Below are 18,618 nucleotides of genomic sequence, written 5' to 3'. Positions count from 1 at the left end.
TTTCAACAGCACTGCATTCGCTGATGGAAAATGGTTCCATCAGCATTTTCCCAACCAGTTCTAAATGCGGGATTCCACATCTGTTGCTCTCTGAGTATCATTATTCCATGGCATCTCAGTGCAGTAGGGGTGCAGAGAGCCATTAAGCCAAACTGTAAACCCAATATATAATGGAAACCACTTCAAGCCAGGGGGTGCGGCAGCACCCCCAGCACCTCTAGTTCCAGCACCAATGGCAGAGGGGGAAGGACAGTCTGGAGTGTGGGCATTGGTTCTACAACTCTGCCAATCCACAGAACAAACCTATATGCTTGCATAGAGAGGAGTTATAGAAACTGCAGAGGGACTGTACGGATGCTCTCCTTCAAGTGTGGGAAGATTCCAAGGTCCCTACAGAAAACTCTAGCATAATGCCTCTCTACGCAGCTTGATCTACACTACAAACTTAGGCAGGTATAACTACATCTCTTAGGGGTGTGGAAAATCTACACCCCTGAGCGACATAGTATACCAACCTACCCCCGGCGTAGACAGTGCTATGATGACAGGAGGGCTTCTCCCGTCAACATAGCTGCTGCCTCTCAGGGAGGTGGAGTACCTATGTTGATGGGAGAAGCTCTCCAGTGCACCTGCGCCACTGCAGCACTGTAAGTGTAGACAAGCCCCAAGACTTCTTGCCTTAGTTCAGTGTATCTAACATTAGAGAACAAAGATGTGAATAAAAGTAAGGGCCATACCCGAACCTTGACTTTTGTGAAGAAAAACCCATTGACTTTCTGATGTTTCTTTCCTAGTTTTGCATTTTGTAGGCAGTAGTACTAAATCCTCTATACAATCAATAAGGCAAAATTATGGAATAAGTTCATTTTCAGACACTGAGGTCATTATTTCTAGGCGTACCATTGTCGGTAAAGTATTCTTATCATGATTGTATGCTTTATTTTCATACTCTTAAAATTACTGTGGAAAACATGCTTATTTGGTAGGTTTGTAGAACTTTCTGCATGAGATTTGTTCATAACATCCAGCTTATTACATAGACATGATGTCAAAAATGAATGCAAGTCATCTACGAACTATTATTATGTCTATAGCTGTCCACATAGGATGATATGTGTATTATAAATAAATTAATCTTATGTGAACCTGAACTGAATGTAAACTTTAAGTGAATCAAGTATGGCAACAGTCAGATTTAGCCTTTTATTTTCATATAGTACAATCATTTAGGATTGAAAATATAAATATCACAGAAATAAAATGGTCATTTATTTTGCCTTCTACCCGTTAAGCTCATTTGAACAAGTACAATGTGCAATTAGGCAGTAAGTTACTGTAAGTCTGCTATTTAACAGGGTAGTATTTGTGGCTATTGTTATAAAATGTATATTTTTGTCTGTGTCAGAAATATTATATTAAAACTCTATACCTAACAAGTCAACCAAGAACCATACTATAGATGTCTATGTTTTAACTGCATCAGTACTGTATTAAATAGTGCCCAGGTAATTCAGGAAAATATTGTCTAGTTTTGGCTCTGGTTTTGTCCATCTATTAAAAACAAATATAAATTTATTTTATTATCAAGCAGAGTAAATTGTGTTTGGTTTATATACAATATATAGTACCTCAGAAATCAATCGTCCTACAACTGGAACATCATAAAGACCCAGGGAAGCTGCCTCACTTTATTTCACTTTACTTTGACAGGGCCAGATTAAGGCATATGCACTATAAACTCAGGGCTAGGGCTCTGGTTCCTGCAGTCATGGGGTTACACCAGAATCTAATCTTTCATTTTTAAAGTAGCTTTCGATTCCTTGTGGTTGTGAAGGAAGGCTTGAAAACATGAACCCGATGAGTGTAACTAATGCCGTGTTATCTGCTTGATTCTGCAGACAGCCTGCAACCATAGCTCTGAAACATGTGACCTGCCCCATTCATTTTAACGCAGTATTAATTCCCAGAGCCATTGCTCTGTGGGGCCCTGCCAGTACCACTTCATCAGAAGACTCTGTGTGTAGCAGGAAGAGAAGAGTGCAGTGGGCTTGGCCTTCTCATCCAAGCAGAACCTCACTCCGCAACTGCTAGAAAAATATATAAATATAAATATAATTGGAGATATACCTATCTCCTAGAACTGGAAAGGACCTTGAAAAGTCATCGAGTCCAGCCCCCTGCCTTCACTAGCAGGGCCAAGTACTGATTTTGCCCCAGATCCCCAAGTTGCCCCCTAGGTGATCCTCCTGCTGCTGTCTCCCTTGCTCTAGAGGATGAGATGTCACTGCGAGTGCCCCTGCTGTTGGTGGAGGGCAAAGCGGGTAACTCATACCACTGTTCTGCCTCACTGAGAGAGAGGCGGGCCAGCCCTGTCACACCGTGTGGCAAGTGGAGCCACAGCTGAGGGGGGTGGAGCCACTGGGGTGCAGTGGGTCATGCTGTGTGCCTAGAGTCCTGGATTACCTACATCCAGTCCTGGTAATCTGGAGTCTAAATCTGCTGTCCTTACACAGTGAGAAATTTGCCTAAGCAAGGACTGCAGGTTGGGCCCCATTTGTGGAAAGGTGAGCAAAAAGCCGACAGTCTGAATGAAGTGGAAATCCAAAGTATTCTGTTGGGGTTCTTTTGTTTTTGTTTTTTTAAAAGGAGGGTGGGGGGATTAAAACTGTTTCATCTTTTTTTCAGCTTTACAAAGGTAGGTAGCAATAGTATCTCCATTTTACACAGGAAGAAACTAAATGATAGAGAGTCGGATTTTCAATAGCATTTAGGCACCTCTTACTCCCTTGGAAAGCAATGGGAGTTAGGCACCTAAACTGCTTAGGCACTTCTAAAAATCCCACAAATTCCTATTAATTTCAAGGGGAATTAGGGACCTAACCTGCTTAGGCTCTTCTGAAAATCCCAGTAGGCACCTATCTGCATCTCTAGGCACCTTTGAAAATGTGGCCCAGAGTCACTGAGACTAAGATTAAGTCACTGATTTGTTCATCCAGCTTTTGGAAAATGTACAGGATGCACCTGGATCACAGGCTGAAACAACTGGCTAGGATTACAAGAATGTTGGTACCCTGTATGACAGGTTTCAGAGTAGCAGCCATGTTAGTCTGTATCCGCAAAAAGAACAGGAGTACTTGTGGCACCTTAGAGACTAACAAATGTATTTCAGCATGAGCTTTCGTGAGCTACAGTTCACTTCTTCGGATGCATCTAATAAATTTGTTAGTCTCTAAGGTGCCACAAGTACTCCTGTTCTTTTTGCGGTACCCTGTATATATATTTCAATAATACAAGCAATTAATTCAACCTACAGAGACAGAAATAGGAGAAAATGTAAACAAGAGACTGTGATGTGCTTTTTTTTAAAGAAAGCTCTTTTTTGATGTGTTATATATATAGTAGGTAAAATGTGATATACATGCCAGTCAGACAGGCAGCAGCCATAGGAAAATTCCCAGACTCTCTATAGGAAAAACTTTGAAAATTATTTTTTACAGGCTAATTTGTAGTGATGTAAAAGTTTTTGGTGAATTTATTAGATTGTAGAGTGGGTCTTATTGCACTACTGGTGATCCTAACAACTACTAAAAACAGAATGCACATGACAAACATGGGAAGACATACCACATTCTCCGATAATTTGGCATACGCACAAACACAAATAAATATGAATACAAAAAAAATGCACAAATTTTGCTGAAACCTTACAATCCAAAAACCAGCATTCTCCCTCCACTTTATGTATTTATGAAATTACGTGGTCCAATCTACTGTAATAGCTGAGGCCTCCCAAATACTTAAAATGGAAATGACCATAACAATATATCACTCTTTCTTGCTTCTCTGCCTGTAAAGACGTGGTTTGATTGGTTGTTTGGGAGATTTGGTGTGTGCATGAGAGTGAGTAAAGTGTGTGGGTGTGTGTGCACATGCACTTAAAGTCCAAAGGAAATGGTACTTTCTTGTTCTAACCTAGTGCATAGTGGAAAGGTTAGCACTGTCACATGCTATAATATAGATTGGCAGACAGTATTTAAATATCCTTTCATTTTTTGAATGTAGTGTGTGCAAACACTGATAGTGAATATAAAAACTGACAGTGGAGAGGCAAATGATTAAAAAAGAGGCATAACTTTTCATTTACATATTTTTTAATCATTGAACATTTTAAAAAGTTGCTTTCCATCTTTTGTATGCAGTGAGCTGACTTTTTAAATAAACTATGAATCAGCTGTTTCTTAGAAAATTTCAGATTTCACAATTTCAAATCCAATACTAATCGAAATATAAGGATGATAACCCTACAAATACTGACTAGTACTTCCATTAAGAAAAGGAGTAAATTCAGGAGCAGCACAAAGTTTTAATCATGTTAATGTCTTTCTGTATATTGAGGGCTTGATTCTAATTTACACAAAGGTAGATTTACATCATCCTGGCTGTGAAAAGGGGCCTTAACGTGTGTATAAATGAAACTAACACCAACTGAGAATCAGTTCCTGATTTATTATTTTTATTACTCTTTCAAAGTATAAATCAAAATACAGTGCTGGTATCAATGACGTTGATGCATTAAAGTACATATACTTCTTTGGAAATGGATTGGCACTTTTCACCCAACTATTAATAAAGTTTCCTGTAAGTAAAAGGAATTTGATATTCCCAGACAATTTGCTAATGCAATGTAATCAATAAATGCAGCAGTGCTCAGAGCTTGGCACCATATTTTGTATTACTTAGCAGTTTGCATTCATCAATGGGCTAGGATGCTATTAGCATGGTGATTCAAATTCAACTGAAATTCTAGATCAAGCTCAGGTCACTGAAAAGAGTGGGGCAACTCTGTTACCCCCTGGTATTTGGCTATCATGATCCCCATCAATGTGATCTGGGAACAATACAGGGCCTGCATTAGTATCTTTGGCTGATGATCTTGTTCTGATGCTGGATACTGGTCTAGTGTCCCAGTTGTATTAGATCTGTCAGCAACCTTTGATAATAGTGACTACAAAGCGGTGTTGACTCTCCTGTGACACTGGGCAGGGGTGAATGTAGGGGTGTACATTAGTGTCCCATTCCTCCTTTTCTGGAAAATTGTATAGGATGGTGCTGAGTGGCTGTTCATTCACTCTAAGTATCTGCTTATGCATGGGTCCCTGGGTTTCCATCCCCTCCTGTTCAACTTATTTGCCTCTTGTTGAACTGGAGGGGATGACAGAATGGAAAGGTTATAAGGTGTTTTGTACAGGAACTCCTCACTTAAAGTTGTCCCGGTTAACGTTGTTTCGTGGTTACGTTGCTGATCAATTAAGGAACATGCTCATTTAAAGTTGTGCAATGCTTCCTTCTAATGTCATTTGGCAGCTGCCTGCTTTGTCCACTGCTTGCAGGAAGAGCAGCCCGTTGCAGTTAGCTGGTGGGGGCTTGGAACCAGGGTGGCCAGCAGCCCCCCCATCAGCTCCCCCTATCAGCTCCCCTAAGTTCCCTGGGAAGCAGCTGCCCAGCAGGCTATCAATTGCCAGGCAGTTCAGCTGTCCCTCCCCCCACGGCCATGTGCTGCTCCTGCCCTCTGCCTTGGAGCTGCTCCTGGGAGCCTCCTGCTTGCTGTGCGGGGAGGAAAGGGGGGCTAATGTCAGGGTGTCCCCCTCCCCCCTGCTCCTGCACCCTGCTTACCCCTTCTCCATATAGAGCAGGGAGGGGACACGGATGGAGAGAGACATAGAGAGCTTGGAGCCAGCAGCTGCTGTCTCAACTATCTGATCCACTTAAAAAGACAATGCATTTAAGAGTGGGTCAGCTTACTTAAAGGGACAGTGTGCATCTCTCTCTCTCTCCCACACACAAGGTGTGTGTCTGTCTCTGTCTGCTATGCTGTCTCCCCTCCCTTGTGTTCATGCTGCCTTGTGTGAGAAGCTACATTAACAACAATGTGTTAACCCTTGAGGGCTCAGCTGAGTGCTACTTCATCATTTAGCAGCAAGGCATTCCGTGGGAAATATCCCTCCCTCTTCCACCCTCTAACTTCACCACCAGTCAAGCATCACAATCATCATAGCTGTGAACTGTATTAAATTGTTTGTTTAAAACACATACCGTGTGTATATCTATATAGTATATAGTTTTTTGTCTGATGAAAAAAAATTCCCTGGAACCTAACCCCCCACCCCATTTACATTAATTCTTATGGGGAAATTGGATTCGCTTAACATCATTTCGCTTAAAGTTTCATTTTTCAGGAACATAACTACAATGTTAAGCAAGGAGTTACTGTACTGCACTGCTCTGAATATGCTGATAACACATAACTTTTTGCCTCCTTTTCAAAGATAGATGATATACAGCAGCTTCATTCTTTCTCAGTGCCTAGCCAAGAAAAAGACTTGGATTTGAACTGTTTGAATCTCAATCAGAATATAATGGATGTGTTATCAGAGAGAAGCAACTCAAGTTGGAGACGGTTGTTATTGCTCCATCTATTGGTGGAGTGTGTACACCCTTGCCAAAGCCGTTCATAATCTCAGAAGAGTTATGTCCCCGGCTGCTTGTGGATTCTTAAAAGCCTTGTCTAATCTCGGAACAAAGCTGCTTAAAAAATATGTTACAGACTCACCACAGACGCAGTGCTATTGCCTGTGGGCTGGGTTTTATTTAATACTGAACAGATCCATAATGCACTCTTTTTATTATTTTTAGATTTTGCACCCAGTAAATCAACACCTTTAAAAATCCCCTCAGCATTCTAATTCACCCTTTCCCAACAAGCAGATTCCCATTCCAGCACTGATTAACTGCTGCTGATGTCACTGTAGTTATTAAGGCCCCAAAGTTATGTTATTACCATTTAAGAAATGCCCAGGCATCAAGGCCTTTTAGAAAAGCTAGACCAGAGGGCTAAGAGGATAAAAACCCAAGGTCTAACAGCTAGATTGTTTTCAATAACCTGAGAAAACTCAGAGCTGCTGCAGCCTTTCACAAGAGGGTACTGCTGGTGAAGCTAAACAGACCTCTTCTTTTTCCCTGTCTGTGAATGATTTAAAAATTAAATTAATATCATATTGATTTATTTTCATTTAAGTGATAACGTGAAGAAGTGATGTTTACAATCCATGCTCATGCTTTCAAGTTAGTGAAATAGAAGCTGTGCTGAAAGAGGCAGCAAATAAAAAGAACTGAAACCAAATGGTGTGTTTATAAGGCCCCTTGGCCACAGAGTGGAATAATCAGAAAGGTAATTGTTTGATTAATAATGTACAAACTAAGTTTATTCATACATACCGAGATCCCACCATTATTGTTAAAACAAAAACAGAAGTGTTAAATTTATACAGCTGTTCTGGCCTGCTGGAGAAACAAGTTTAAAGAGCATCAGAGAATTTGGAGACACCTTGTATAAATGATGTGAACTTTAGCAACTTTGGACATTTCAGCAACTACTGTAACAGTGTTGATGGAGAAACTGCAACTTGAGCAAGCAAAATTGCAAAAGTGGCCTTGGGATGCATCACAGAGGGTCCCATGGAAAGTGACTTGCAGTTGTAAGTTGCTGAAGAGAGTAAACCAATCCGTGTCCAAGATATATCCTAAAATGATTGTACTAACAGCTATGGCCTAGCTTGTCATACATGGACCATTAGTGATGGCAAAACAGAAACAAAATGAGCACCTGTTACGTTCTATAGGAAATGATCTTTTATGCATTTGCTGATGTGATTTCATTGTCAAAAATGGGGCTAGGGTGTTTCAGCTTGCACTGCTCACTGGTTTACTACTCAGTCATGCTATTTCCTGCTACATTCACATTACTGTCCCATGACGTGAGGGACAGAGAAAAGATCTTTACTGAGACTGGAGAAACTGTCAATAAACAGATCATTTTCCAATGCTGCCAGTCCCTTAACCTTCATGAGTAATATATATGTATAAAGAAATCTGAAAAGGGTGTCATAACAAATAGTATCCAGAAAATGCTCAACTTAGCTTAGAAGACTTGGCAATGTGACTGTCGAATACCTAGATTGCAATGTCAGGACTATTTGAATGTTTTCATTACTCGGTTCAGAAATGCAAGCTAATGATTTGGTCTTCCTAATTGATAGATGCCAGATCAATCCTGATGACAAATAGCAGGTATGTAATTAACTAAGGTACAAACTGCAATGCAATATTCAAAATAAAAGTCACGTTGGTAATATATTACCTTTAAGCATGCACTGAACCATAGTAACAGATGTTATCAGTACAGGGTATGTAATTTACCACAGCATTGTAAGTGCATGGTCTGGAACTGTTTTCATGCGTCTCAAGGTACTGCATCATGTTTTGGTCTTTGAGGTAACAAGAATTAAAAACCAACAAAGAGTCCTGTGGTATCTTATAAACTTACAGATGTATTGGAGAATAAGCTTTCATGGGTGAATACATTTGTCCAATAGATCTGTCTATAAGGTGCCACAGGACTCTTTGTTGCTTTTTACAGATCCAGACTAACATGGCTACCCCTCTGATACAAGAATTAAAAAGAAATTTTAATTTTAAAAAATCTCATTGTTTTTTACAAAGCAGGCAACAGATTCTTAGAGAATTGGAGCAGGGCAGGAAATAATGATAGGCAGCAATAATAACCTGTTTTAGAACTAAATGAAGGCCCTGCCAGAAGTTTTGTATTTAGGAACAACGGTATTACTGTATTGAGGCATACGAGTAGCCCATCTAGTCTATGCAGTATCCAGCAGTGGTCATACCAGGGTCTATGACTTGAGGCTTCTGAGGAAGGGGTTAGAATCCTTGTCATGGTCAATCATTTAAGGTGTCAAGAAATTGCTTCTCTAAACTTTGCTCCTATGTAACATAAGCAGGTAGTTGGTAATGAGAGTTTGCAGTTAGGAGCAAAAAAAGATGAGAGTCAGTCAGTGATGCAGCCTGGATTGCAATGGATGAGGTAGAGAGAACTGCAGCAGGAAAGGAAACCTGTTGGATCCGCCAGGTTCTGACGCTGAAGCTTGAAGTGACTGTCTCCATCTTTTCCACAAAAAGGCAACTCCGAGTCTCCAGTTCCAGATTTCACAATACTGCCTGATGGTCAATGTGAAGAATCTCTCACTAATCCTCTTTGTCCAAAGTCTGCTGCAAATTTTCTTTGAGTGTCTTCCTGTGAATCCTCCTGTTCTCTTATTAAACTATCGAGTGGCTCAGGTTTGGATACAATGATATTTCTCTCACACCTGAACAAAGAGGGCTGATGAAGTAGGATGGGGGTCACAGACTTCTTCCAACCTCATTGCAGGAGTACTGCTTGCTGTAGCTAAAGACAGGAATTAATATTAAGACTCTAATCACATCTATATTTTTTATATTTCTCCACAGCAGTGAACAATGCATAGGACTATTGTTTCGAGTGTCCTTTGAATTTTTCTATAGCTTGCATATTTTGCTCCTTATGCATATCAAATATAGATAATTAATTATTATTATTTATTAGTAGTTTATTACTAAAATGCCCAAAGGACAAATGATTAGAGTCCCATTGAGCTAGGTGCTGTGCAAACACCTGCTCCAAAGAGTGTTCAGTCTAACAACAGAAGGCATGAGTGATGGATGAAGCAGCAAGAGGAGAGGTAGCAGTGGTAGAACCATGCATTCACTACACTCGCATGCACACTTCTTTCAGGTTCTGAATCACTCACATCTTTGTTTTTAAAATCAAGTAATTAATCTCAGCTCTCTTCACTTGACACTAAATTGCCCACAGCCCTGCACCTTGTGATGTAATTTCCACCTCTGTACTGTAAAATGGTTGTTCAGTGCTGCCATTCTGATTTCGTAGCATCTTCTATTAACAGTGAATACCAGTTTTGCACAGGTGTGAATGACTGTACAGTGTACAGGGCACTGGAGCGTCAAGTCCAGAGCACTGTAAGTCTAAGCCTTGTTGTCCAGTGAACAGGGCACTGGACTGGAAGGAGCTGGATGGGTGTCAGAAAACTGGATTCTATTTATGGCTCTACTCCCGACCTGCTGTTCGACCTTGGCCAAATCACTTCACCCTTCCATGCCTCAGTTCCCCTCTCACCTTGTTTGTCATGTCTAATTAGATTATAAGCTCTTCCAGGCAATGGCTGTCTCTTACTGTGTGGCTGTACAGTGCTTGGTACGAGGAGACTTAAACTTGCTTGGGGCATGTAGGTGCTACTGTAACATAAATAATAAATAATACCAGAAAGGTCAGTCATTACATCAAGGGACTTCTGCAATCACTGGCAGTTGCTTCCCCAGTACAATGCCACAAATAACATTAATTCCAATTACTGCTGTTCTTTGTCTCTCTTGTGCTATGTGTAATCATAGAATACCAGGGTTGGAAGGGACCTCAGGAGGTCATCTAGTCCAACCCCCTGCTCAAAGCAGGACCAATCCCCAATGCCTGATGTTTTAAATTAGCTTTCTTTGAATGCAATGACATGTTAGTAATTAAACGTGCCTGGGAATTTCCTACAGCACAGATCTTTATTCAAATAACATGATTTGTGAAACTGCTATGCAAAGACAACCCCTCGTAGTCAGACATTGGATTTAGCAGGAGATTCACCATCAACTATAAGCATCCAAATTTCTTATAACTTCAGTGCTATGCCTGTATGTCTCACACTATCCCAATTTCAATAATGGCCTTTGAAGCCTGTAGGCTTAGCAGGTAATGCACTGACAATTCTTTATGCATTTTGCTATTGGTTTCTATAATTTACCTTTTTCATTAGCTGTGCTCCAGGGCCTTTACCGTGTTCTTCTAATCTTGCAAATATTTGAGCTCCGTTGCCTTTGCTTTGGGAATGAAGAAATATTCTTTTTAAAATACTATTAACCTTTCTTTCAGAAGCATGTTGCTAAAGAAACACTGGCATAACAGGCACCTCGTCCATTCAGCTGATGTCATTGCCGGTAAATAAGGGCTGCCTGTAGAGAGCAGAGGGATGGCAAGGGGTTGTGCAATAACCATTTGTTCTGTTGGAATTCACAAAGGTCCATGGCCAAAATGAGTTTTGGTTTGTGTGTCAGCTTTGAACAAACCTCAACACCAAGCAGAACTGAAACTCCGGTTTGGAATGGCTTTTTTGCCAGTTTGTATGGTCCCTTCTGTATCAAACCACTAAAAATAATCCTGTGTTAGAAATCCGCCCTTTCTCTGGATCACACAGTGCATCTTTTCCTCACTATGTTGGGTTTTTAGGCCCAGATCTAGGAAGGCACTTATGCATTTGTGTAACTCAAAGCAAATGAGTAGCCCCTTGGAAGTCAATGGAACTATTCACATGGTTCGTTACACACCTGTTTAAGTGCCTTTCTGAATCAGGGCCTTAGACTGTGACCTTTTCAGAACAGGAATTGCCTTTATATTGGTCTCCCACACTGGGCCAACTTGTCATTTTGTTTACAAAGAACAAATACATACAATATTTTACACATGGCTCTCGTGATACCAGCCCACCAAGCTAAAATTTATTGCAAATTCATCAACTTAGTAAATCTTGGCTTGAGTTTTGGATATATATGGCAATAAAATCCCCAAGCAGTACAAACTGTTCTAACACAGGGGCAGAGCAATGGGAAATTAAACCAAAGGAACAAAATCTCTGCTTATACTTAGAGCTGTAGATGTAATACCTATATATATAGATGTATCTGTAGTTATTGAGTGTGCATGCGCACACACACACACAACACAGTATAACATTTTCATGGTTTTTTGCAAAAAAAAATCATAGAAATTTTGAACATGAAAGATTTTGACCTATTTTAATAATTACATTTAAGGACTTTGATGAATTAATAAATACATGGATGAGAATGGTCTGTAAATGAAGGAGATGTCAATATTTGGTGGCAACAGAAGGCTCTCTGGAGTGGACTTTCCTGTGGGACACTATTGTTGATGCCCCTTAGGGGAAGCATTAGGAAGGAGAGGTCATTCTACTGGTGCTTCTTCCTGACCTAGTGCATAGCTAACACTCACTCTGACTAAACCAGATGGAGGAGTGAAGGATCAGGCTGGTGAAAGCTAGATCATCCCTTTGCATTTTGTTAATGCAAACAATGTGTCCCTGGTTCCTGGAAAAGGTTGAAGAACACTTGTTTGTGTGCGTATCATGCTCCTTTCTTATTTTTATTCCCCTTTCTCTATTTCTCTTAATTTGGCTCCTTCTGGATGCAGTATAGTGAGCAACAGATTCCAGAATTGCTTAATTAGGGCAAGGACTAAATCAGACCCAGCGTAGCAACAATGTGTTCCTCAGTCTGTAAGCTAAAGGCCCAGTGGATTACAAGGTCTCTTTGACTGCAGTATCCCCAGACTTAAAGCCCAGCCACCTTGTGCTCCCTAAAATTCTGACTGATCAGACCTTTGTGATTATGAGAGGTGGCAGTTCACAGACCGAACCTATTTTGCAAACCCCAGCAGGGGAGAGGAAGAAATAATACCAGTGTTTCGTCCAGTCCCATGACTGGTGAAGACATGCCAGTTGCTAAACTGGGGCCCAGTCTTGCAAGATGCTAAGCATTGTTGGGGTTCCCCCAAGACTCTTCCACTCAGTTCTCCAAGAATTCAGTTCGAACACCGTCTTGTCACTCAGGTTCCTTTATTTGGCAAACAACAAAGCTACACTGAGTCGATCAGCCTCAAGCGCAGGGCATACTACACATCCAAAGTTACACGGCAAACCTCTTCCTTTATATACAGTTACACATCATATTGAATTTACTATACATTGCATTACATGCTTTGGGATTGGCTTGGTTACTTTGTAGGAACCAAGCCCTATACAGCATGCTCTGTCCATGCACTGTTCACGCCTGATTCACTCCTTATCTCCTTTTACATTCCTTACATTACATTCCTCCTTATTTTATCCATTGTTATCTTGTCCACCGTAAGTGGTTCCGTGAGTGTTCCCCCTTATTTTAGCACAGACATTCTGTGTCCAGCCTGCTGATCCATTTACCTCCTTAATCCTGTCTCCCAAGAAATGAGGCCTCACCCTTGTCCAATTAATCATATCAAGCCAGTCCTACCAGTATAACTTTAGGCATGACAATTTCAGTCTTGAACTCTAGCACGTATTATGTGGCTCGGGCAGATACATTATTAGGATTATGCTGAACTGTGAGAATGATCAGCCTGATAGAGCTCCTGTATCAAAAAGCCTTCTATAATACTGAAAAGATATTAAAATGCAGGCAGGAATATATTTCATATGCTGCTTAATGTGATACAGAAGTGATGTTGTATTTGGCCATACATAAGGATATTATTACAATACTTGACATCGTGCTTGCCCATTTTCCTTCATTTTCTTATGTACTTTTAAACATCGATCTACATTTTTGACTTATTTTAACAAAAAACTGGGGTTCCTTCCAATATAAATTAAAACAATCTCCCTCATCCCACAAGACAATGAGTGCACCTTATACTTAAAGACTGTTACCCCCTTTCATAGGTGCCAAAGGGACCTTCATAGTAACTCAAGAGATACAAATACCAATATAGTATTTTACACAGTCAAAATGTCTAATCCCGTTGCTGCAATCCACAGTGATGTGAATGGCACACAGATCATATTCTTTGAGCATGAGCATGTTGCTGGCTGGTTGTTACTCTCCAAATGTCCATCAGTAGATGAAATATTTTGAAAGTCAATCATTTCCAGTAGCCATCAAGTGAAACGGAAAGGTAGAGGGAAATACAAGTCATCTCCATCAATTCTGATCTTGTTGCAGTCAAAATCTCAAATGCAAGGTCAATGCTGAGAGGAAAATGAGACATATATACTGAAGGTCTCATTTTCAATAAATAAAATTCCCAGCTGTACATTGGGTCCTTCTCAGTGTACCTTGAATGGCAGAACGTTTTAAATTGCTACCACCAACACTTCAGGAGATTTTACTTTGGCTATCAGTTTTCTTTCCCCAGTGTCTTACCAGCATTAATGTAAGCCAGTTGTGTCCGCTGTTCATGTTTTGTATAGATCTAACATATAAATCAAGCTTTTTCCTACAAAGTAGTCACAAAATAATCCATTACACCTTCTAAAACAAATCATAGTCATTTACCATTTGCTGTTGCCCAGCAAACTGGAGCTGGAATTTTCAGAAGTGGTCGTTGATTTTGGGTGCTCCGATTTTTGTGTACCTGGCCTAAGGCAACTAGGCCCTAATTCTCAGAGGTGCGGAATGCTCCCAACTCCTACCAACTCCAAAGAGAGCTGTGGATGCGCAGCCCCTCTAATATAGTAAAGACAAAAATAACTAGCTATTTCTGTTATCAGTTTTATAAAGTCCTTGCCTCTCCCTCACTGATGTCAGGCTTGTGTTTTACCCCCAAAATACCTGTAAGTGTTTACTAGCTTTTTCAAGTGCATCTGTTTGTTAACCAAAATGCAGCCCTTAGAACACTGGCATTTTTGAGGATTTGCACCAACTGAATGTGCATGAGGATTTGATTAGGCAGACAGATCAGATCTAACAACCAGAGCTGCCTGGTAGTTTTTCATTATAATGATTTGCTGACAGAAAATGCCCATTTCAAAATCAAAATCTTCCACAGAAAAATTTCAATTTTGCCAAAGTAGTTTGACTTTCCATTGGGAAAATCAAAATGACTGCTCCTCAGCTATCCACCAGGAAAGCTCTTGTCAATTTCACTTTCTGCCTGACAATTGACAAAAGCTTTTCAAGAGGGCTTCCAAGGCTGTGAGCCCTTCCTCTGCCTTCCACGCACTCAGGCTCCCACCTTCCCCCAGTTCCAGGGCCAGATAGGCAGAGAGACAAGACAGGAATTATGGATTGCAAGTGGGAAACTGTGAGCAGAATTTGGCCTTTACATTTCTAGAAAACAGCTCACTGCAGCCTCCTTAATGTCAACGGGACAACTCAGAGGCTATGTCTACACTGCACTGCACGCTACTGGTGTCAGCATATAGGGTAGGGATAGCTACACGCTGCAGTGAAAAGCAGGCTGCATTCACACTGCAATGTGTCACTACATGTGTCAGTGAACGGCTCTGGTAGGGGGAGGCAGCAGGGAAAGGCACAGTGGCATGGAGCTCCTCCCTGCCAGAGCCTTTCCTTGCTGATGGAGTTTTTCACTGTGGCAGGGAAATCTTAGCCAGAATCTTTCCCTGCTAGTGGAGTCCTTCCCTGCTGCTGAAGCTTTTCCCTGCAGCAGGGAAAGACTTCAGCAGTGGGGAGGCAGTGGGACACTATACTGCTAAAAGTAGCACTGGAAAGGGGGAAGCACCACTTGGACAAGTAGAATACATACTCACAGGGTTCAGGCATGTCTTAATTCTAATCATATTCAACTCTAAACAGTGCCTCACTGTTTATGCTATTTATGCCTGTGCTAGGAGTCCATGCAGTATATGTACTCTACACACCGTCAAAAGGAGTGTGCGGTGTAGACGTACCCATAGTGCATAAAGTTAAGCACATGTGGAAGTATTTGCAGAATCATGTATATGAGAAAATATGGATACTTAACAATATTATGCTTTAAAGTGTGTGGCCAAACAAGAGAAACAAGTTCCCTCCCAGACAGGATAGAAGGCAGCTATTTACCTGTCTCCTATACAAATTAGGCACAGTAGAATCAAAACAACGGAAGGGGGATGGAAGGCCCACAGGAAGGGAAGAACAGCATGAGGTCATACTGACTCTTGAAACAAGGTATTCGAACTTGGGAAGATATAAGCAAAGATAGAAAATGGGTCCTTCAACCAAGGGGAGAGGGTGTTCAAGTCTCTGGAAACTGACTATCGGTGAGAAGCGATCTTGAACAAAGCCTGTATCTTGCAAGATTAAGTTTTAGACGTTTAGATGTGTGTGTTTTCACTTTTGTTTGCTTGTAACCCTTTCTAACTTTATTCCTGTTACTTGGCATCACTTATGCTATGTTCTGTTGTTAATGAATTGTTTCATTTTTACTGTAAACCAACTCAGTGTCATGTTTAATGGAAAGGTGCATTTACCCGAGGTAAGCTAATAAGCTGTGAATGTGCTTTTGTGTCTTTAGAGGAACAAGCAAACCTTATTATTTCTCTGAACTGCCCAGGAGAGGGCTGAACATTGCAGGGCACACGGGCTGGGAAAGTTCAGGAGTGGCAGTGTGTTGGAGTCACCTTGCTGGTTATAACCAAGGCTGGTGGAAGCCAGAGTGGGGCTGAAGACAGGTTGCTGGGGTGTGACCTGCATGCTGGTAGGCTGTCTGTGAGCCCCACAGGCCCTCAGCTACAGCAGCAAGGCATTGTGAAGCACCCAGGGTTGCAGGGCAGGTGGTGACAGAACCTCTCATTGATCTGGACTGCACCCTCAAATTCTGAAACAGTCATAATAAATATTTAGGTCACAACCCTGCAAGCTGCTGCATCCAGACAAACTCATACCATGCTGGGGCTCTGTGCTGAGGTAGGATCTGCCTATAGAGAACAGCTTGGAGAATTGGATTCTCAATCAAAATTTTGAAATACTTCCTCTATCAGAATGTTTTAATACAATCTGCCCTAATTGTGAATTTTCTAGTAAATGTCTTAGACTGTAAATGCGTCAGGCTATGGCCCATGTCTTGATATGTTTGTACAGCACCTAGTACAGTCAGGTCCCAATCTTAGTTGGGGCTGCTGGGCACTACTGTAATCTGAATAGTAAATACTAATGTTCTGTGCTGGAAGGAGAAAAGGATATGGACTAGACAGAGCCAGAGGGGAAATTTCAACCAGATGTACCCAAGGGGAAGGAATTGGATTAAGCCTATCCAGAGAAGAGACAGAGCAGACCTAACAAACAGGACTAGAGGAGAGAAGCAGTGCTGAAATTCACACCTGCCAGACAGCTGCTATTGGAGACAGAGAGGAGAACAGGTTAAACGCTTTAAACTTCATTTGATGCTGAGGTTTGACATTTGGGGATCTCTCAGTTGAAAGGAATTTACCTTCATGCGGTGAACGGAATTTACCAAGTTACCAGGAATATTCCACAGTGGAGCTATCATGCTCTGCGCCTGGGAATTACAAATACGTTTGTGATCGACAAAAGCAGGCACACTTTTCCCCACAACCCCATTATCTGTCCTGACCCTTCCCAGTGCAGTGTTGCCCACTTATGGGAACATTTATCCCAGGATACCTCCCTGGGGGCTAGCCCTTTAAATTTGCCAGAGACACACAGCTGCAGCCCTGAAATGGCCATTTTACAGCTTGCAGCTGCTACTGCTTCCTGCCTCTTCCTCTTCCAAGACGTAAGTAGTCTAACTCCTGTTAAGTTTCCCCTTAATGTTTCTGAGGAGAAGGTATGTTTTCACAGCCTGGTTTACTACAGGTCATTGTATTGGTAGTTATACAGTATCTGTATATTCTGGGATGGCTACAAGGCTGAAGCACATTATGCTGCGTAAGCCACTGCAGTGCCTCAGTTGTGGCGAATTGATTCCTATGAATGTTGAAGTGTGTCAGTTTTAAAGCACTTTGGGATTCCTCTACAAATAAAACACTATTATTAAACATAGCACTCCTCCTATCTTCCTGTTATGTGAAATGCTTTTGGCTAGGTTTTTGCCTAGTTTTCTTAGGAAACTATATGTTTGGTGGAAATCTCACAGGGTACAAGAGATGCCTCCCCTCAAGAAGTCTGACAGTTTGGAAATCCAAATGCAATGGAGTGCTACAGGTATAGTATGTACAGGTGTAGTATGTACACAGAGGATTGGTTTGCTGAGTACAATGTACTAAAACTAGAACAGGGAACAATTCTAAAATCAATTCTAGCAAACCTGGCACTTTGCTTCTCCCTTTCAGATAGCTTCTTGCCCGGCAAACTGGAGCTGGAATTTTCAGAAGTGGTCACTGATTTTGGGTGCTCCAATTTTTGGGTACCTGGCCTAAGGCAACGAGGCCCTAATTCTCAGAGGTGCGGAATGCTCCCAACTCCCACCAACTCCAAAGAGAGCTGTGGATGCACAGCCCCTCTGAAAACCAGCCCATGTATATTCCTACTTACCTCAGTGGACTCTGAAAGCTTATACTTGGAGAGCTGAAATAAGTACAATGTATTTTCAAAAGCAAATCAAATGTTATGCAATGAAAAGCATTTATATTATAAAAGAATAAATGTAATTATTTCTGTATGATTTCCAATAGTGATTCATTAACCAGGGTCCAACTGTCCACAGAAAGCTATGAATATTAGTATATATCCAAGGTATTGATGGTATGCTTATAGCTGAAAGAGGACATTACTACAATTCTTGCAGTTACAAATTGTAAATACAGAATGACGAAGAGACAAATGTCTCCCTGGGGTGCTTTTAAGAAGCAAAACCTTAATAAGCTCATCACTTATAAAAGCTGAATGCTTGCCCAGGGACAGACAAGTAAATGGGAAAGGCATCATGTGGTTATGTTTCTCTTCAAGTATAACCTTCTAAGACTCTGGCTAAGCTCATTTTGTGATTGCTACCACACAATGGAATGTGCACTAAAGCAAGACTGAGTAAGACAAAGATTACATTAGCCCAAAGTGACATCTTAGTCTGTAGTTACTTTTGAAATGGACAACAAGGCAAACTCTTCCAAA

The 18,618-nt window shown here is 41.1% G+C and overlaps 1 long non-coding RNA gene across 1 annotated transcript; it reads left to right on the top strand.

Moving 5' to 3' along the window:
* The first annotated feature begins 17,222 nt into the window (after positions 1-17,222).
* LOC120395806 lies at positions 17,223-18,118 on the top strand. Its single transcript, XR_005592805.1, has 3 exons — positions 17,223-17,284; positions 17,645-17,712; positions 17,841-18,118. It is a non-coding gene; the product is annotated as an uncharacterized LOC120395806 (long non-coding RNA).
* Positions 18,119-18,618: the final 500 nt, after the last annotated feature.

This window comes from Mauremys reevesii, linkage group 1 (assembly GCF_016161935.1).
Source record: "Mauremys reevesii isolate NIE-2019 linkage group 1, ASM1616193v1, whole genome shotgun sequence".
NCBI lineage: Eukaryota > Metazoa > Chordata > Testudines > Geoemydidae > Mauremys > Mauremys reevesii.
The sequence above is the reverse complement of the archived record's forward strand: the minus strand, read 5'-3'. Positions and strand labels throughout refer to the sequence as shown.